This window comes from Palaemon carinicauda, chromosome 9, assembly GCF_036898095.1.
Source record: "Palaemon carinicauda isolate YSFRI2023 chromosome 9, ASM3689809v2, whole genome shotgun sequence".
Classification (NCBI taxonomy): domain Eukaryota; kingdom Metazoa; phylum Arthropoda; class Malacostraca; order Decapoda; family Palaemonidae; genus Palaemon; species Palaemon carinicauda.
In genome coordinates, this window is record NC_090733.1 from 9,922,661 (window position 1) to 9,927,447 (window position 4,787).

Below are 4,787 nucleotides of genomic sequence, written 5' to 3' on the forward strand. Positions count from 1 at the left end.
TCCACCATGATAGCTGAATCGTGAGTTTGCAACACGTGGTTATTTTAATGAACATATATCACAAGCACACGTGATTTTAATTAATGTATATATCACCCACGAATGGCATTTAATACCGAATTCTATCTTGGGAATATATATCCACTTGGAATTCATTTTATGGTAACAGCTTCTGGCCGGGTGGTGATTCGAATCACCACCTGTACGGCTAGAAACTATGCTGGCAGGGACCCTACCGACTCAGCTATCAAGAGAGACTAAAAGTTTATGACAAGTCCCCCTACATATTCCTGTCGAATTCAGGAATCTGTTCATAGACATGAAATAGACCCATCTCCACCATGATAGCTGAATCGTGAGTTTGGAACACGTGGTTATTTTAATGAACATATATCACAAGCACATGTGATTTTAATTGACTTAAATATCAAAACGAATGGCATTTAATACCGGAATCTGTCTTGGGAATATATATCCACTTGGAATTCATTTTATGGTAACAGCTTCTGGCCGGGTGGTGATTCGAACCACCACCTGTACGGCTAGAAACTATGCTGATAGCTGAGTCGGTAGGGTCCCTGCCAGCATAGTTTCTAGCCGTACAGGTGGTGGTTCGAATCACCACCCGGCCAGAAGCTGTCACCATAGTTTCTAGTCGTACAGGTGGTGGTTCGAATCACCACCCGGCCAGAAGCTGTTACCATAAAATTAATTCCAAGTGGATATATATTCCCAAGATAGAATTCGGTATTAAATGTCATTCATGGGTGATATTTACATTAATTAAAATCACGTTTGCTTTTGATATATGTTCATTAAAATAACCACGTGTTACAAACTCACGATTCAGCTATCATGGTGGAGATGGGTCTATTTCAAGTCTATGAACAGATTCCTGAATTCGACAGGAATATGTAGGGGGACTTGTCATAAACTTTTAGTCTCTCTTGATAGCTGAGTCGGTAGGGTTCATGCCAGCATAGTTTCTAGCCGTACAGGTGGTGGTTCGAATCACCACCCGGCCAGAAGCTGTTACCAATATATCTATATATATATTTATATATATATATATATATATATATATATATATATATATATATATATATATATATATATATATATATATATATATATATATATATATATATATATATATATATATATATATATATATATATATAATGCTGAATCTGTCTCAATGTACTTTTAAGGTTTGGCATGAATTACAGATATGGACCCAAATTTTAGTATCCCTAGTGATGCCATGCTAAATGAACATTTGTCTTCAGCAGTTGAACAGTAGAACAGCGCAAGGTATGTGAAAGACAGTGAATAAAATCAAACTCCAGTCGGAATGTGGTACAGGGTACTCATGGTCCATGTCTACCAGTATTGACGTCACAGAGAGTGGTAGCGTTTGTGTCCTACCACATTCATGTCGGCATCTATAGATGTTGAATAGGCATCCACTTCATCAGGAGTGTAGGTGTTAATGACAATCTGGAAGGAGGTGAAGTGGCTGTCCATAAGGACCTCGACTTTGTTCTTCAGGTTCTTCATTGGAGAAATATCGACATCGTGGTTAGTAGCATGTACAGGTTCTGCTAAGCGCCGTACCCAAAGGCCACGAAGTAAATTCACTTCACGAGGAGAGCCGTTTGGCAGTTGATTGTAGGCGAGTGATAATAGTCATTTTCTTGAGGGTGAGCAATGTCATTTGGTTCCACAATGGCTGTTGAGAGAGCTGAAAATGTTTTGTCATGTGAGTGGCTGGCAATAGCAAGTATTGCTCCAGAAGGTATGATTTAAGGGCATTGTACATTAGTATCCTCGGGGATCTCTTCAAAGCCATAATCTGCTTTGGTACAAGACCTATTCAGTCTCCTAATGCAAAACTGGACTTCAGCAAACTGGAACCAGGAGAATGCTTCTTCACTAATGAAAAATGGTAATTTCAGGGGCATGGCTTTGATAGTACAGGCATCATCAAACAATAAGATACAGCAGTGCAAGGGAAAGCAGGAGGGAACTTAACACTCCAGTGGTCACCAATATGCAGATGCACCAGTTAAATGGAAACTGAGAGACAGCTAAATTATAACTAACTTTATTTCAATAGACAGTGAGCTTTTATAACAACAAATTCCGTGAAAGAAGGATACATTTATTTAAACAGGTTGACATAAGTACATACAGGCAGAATCAAGGTATCAGTGCGAGGTGAGAGCAATAACGACAATATACAAATAATAGAAATATTATTACAGAGTACGTGATTTGCGTGCAGTACACCAGTGAATAGTGAAGTATTCCAAGGGAATTTGGTGTAACTTATGTTGTTTTTACTCTCATGGATTTTATGATGCATAGAACAGTTGGGGATAGTGGAGAAGGATTGGACTGGATTGGTAATATGAAATTAGCAGACCTGAATTATGCTTATGATGCTGTTCTTATCAACAGAACACCACAGGACTTACACATATATCTTACAAGAATGCATGAAATATTGCATGAGGCTGTAAACAAAATTGATAGAAGAAAGACAGAGATGGTGAGAAGAGAGTATGCTATAGAAAATGAAATATCATTGGAAGGACAAAGAATAAACGAGGTTGGATTATTTGAATATTAAGGAATTATAATATCTAATACAGATGTTTAGAATTTGCGTTTAATGATATTTAAAAAAAAAAAAAAAAAAAAAAAAAACAATTGACAGTGGCTATGTTATGTAAGATATGGAAATCAAGTCACCTAAAATTACATATAAAAATCTAGCTGTATATTAGTTTACTAATATTCGTGTTGATGTATGGGCATAAGCCATGGTATAACAATGACACAATATCCAACAGATTTAGAAAATTTTAAACAAAGCCCCCAGAAGGGTATTTGGAGTTAAGTGGCAGGACATGAGTAGAATTGAATCTATATGAGAGATTACCCAAGTGCCATGTGTGGATAAGATCATGGTGAGTGGTAAAGGGAGATGGTTTGGGCATGCTTTTCCCATTCCCCAAGAGAGATTAGTTCACCAAACTTTCAAATAGGCTCTACAAGGCACTAGTAGAGTGGGAAGACCCAGGCCTACATGGCTGAGGACAATGAAACGTGAAGTAGGAGATGATGAATGCAGAAGTATTGATATAAAAGCTCAAGATAGATACGACTAGCGAAATCTAACCCACATCCTTTGTATCAATAGGCATAGGAGGAGATGATTATGATGAACCCTCCTTATGTCTTCTTAGCCTAATATCACAGTTCCCTGCCATTCCTCTCCACCTGTCCACATATATTCTGTCTTTATTCTATCAATTCTTAAGCATCTACTCTCAAGTTCTTCTCTCATTCTTTCTACCTTCTCTTGTTGGATTAGTCAGCACAATGTCATCAACAAACATTGAACTCCAAGGCACCTCTGCTCTAACTTCCGATGCTAAAATAATATGAAACACGTAGTGACTAATGGATGAATCCTTGTTGAGACCAACTTTCAATTTAAACTTCTCTATACTTCCAACAGTGCTTCTTACTTATGTAGTTACATCTGCATACGTATCTTTCATCATTTTGGCATACTTTCCGAAAAGTCTGTCAAGCACCTCGACACTTCCTGCCTGGGTAGCTTATCATACTCTTTTTCCAAAGCAATAAACACCAATGTAGTACACTCTGTTTCTTTCTACTGTCTACCTTAGTGTAAATATTACATCAACTGTGCTCTTTCCTGGCATAAAACTAAATTGTTCTTCACAAATAAGGGTATCCATTCTTAGTCTTCCTTCTATAATCCTCTCATATATTTTCATTATATGTGATATAAGCGTAATTCCTCTGTAGTTCTCACACTCCTGCATATCACCCTTCCCTTTTTAGATCGGGATAATTTGGCTATTTCTCCACATGTCTGGCATTCGTTCTTGGCGATACATCTTACTTATTAAATCCAACAGGATGTTGATGCCTTCCACTCCTAAACACTTCCACACTTCAGCTGTTATTTTATGAGGACTTACTGCTTTCCCCTTCTTCATTATATTTAGTGCCTTCTTAATTTCTTCTATACTGATATCCTGGACTATTCTTATTTTTTAGGGTTTCTTTTTTTAGTAACTTTTCGAAGTATTCCTTCTGTCTAGCTATTAAGCCTTCCTCTTTTGGTAAAAATCTTCCATTTTCGTCAGTGATTTTGTCTGAATATGTGTTACCTCCTTTGAAGATTTATCTCTTCTTTTTGCTAACTTGTGTATTCTCTTTTGGCCTTCAGCTGTCTCTAATTTTTCATAGAACATTTGCCTGTGCTTCTGCCCTTTCAGCTTCTTTGATTGCAGTTTTCCAAGCTATCCTATTTCTCTAAGATTGTTTCCTGTCATTAGGCTCCTTTTTTTTTCTTCTCTATCTTATCTTGTGTTAAGGCTCTACTGCCAGCTTTCCATCTCATTTGGTGGTCCTATACCAGATGTCTTCCCCAATAATTCTTATGCAGTTTTAAGGATCAATCTACTATTTTCTGTCCACAAAATGTTCACATCTGCCAATCTGATGCCCTTAAGAACTGCGTCCTTAAACATCTCTCTGATTTCTTGCTCTTCTAATCGCTACCACATTTCTTCGATTGGACTACCTTTTTCTCCACTTCTCTTCATCGTAACAAGAGATCCAACCCTACTAGTCTAGGCTGTCTGATAACACATTCTCCTTTAATAACTTTACAATTCTCCACCTCTGTTAAATAGTTCCCTCCATTCATTAAAAACATATTTGTTTGTCTTCCCTCACTA

General features: G+C 37.4%; 1 pseudogene; it reads left to right on the forward strand.

Moving 5' to 3' along the window:
* The first annotated feature begins 1,728 nt into the window (after nt 1-1,728).
* The window catches only part of LOC137646265 (uncharacterized kinase-like protein D1044.1), a 16,242-nt pseudogene continuing 13,183 nt past the window's right edge, over nt 1,729-4,787 (forward strand).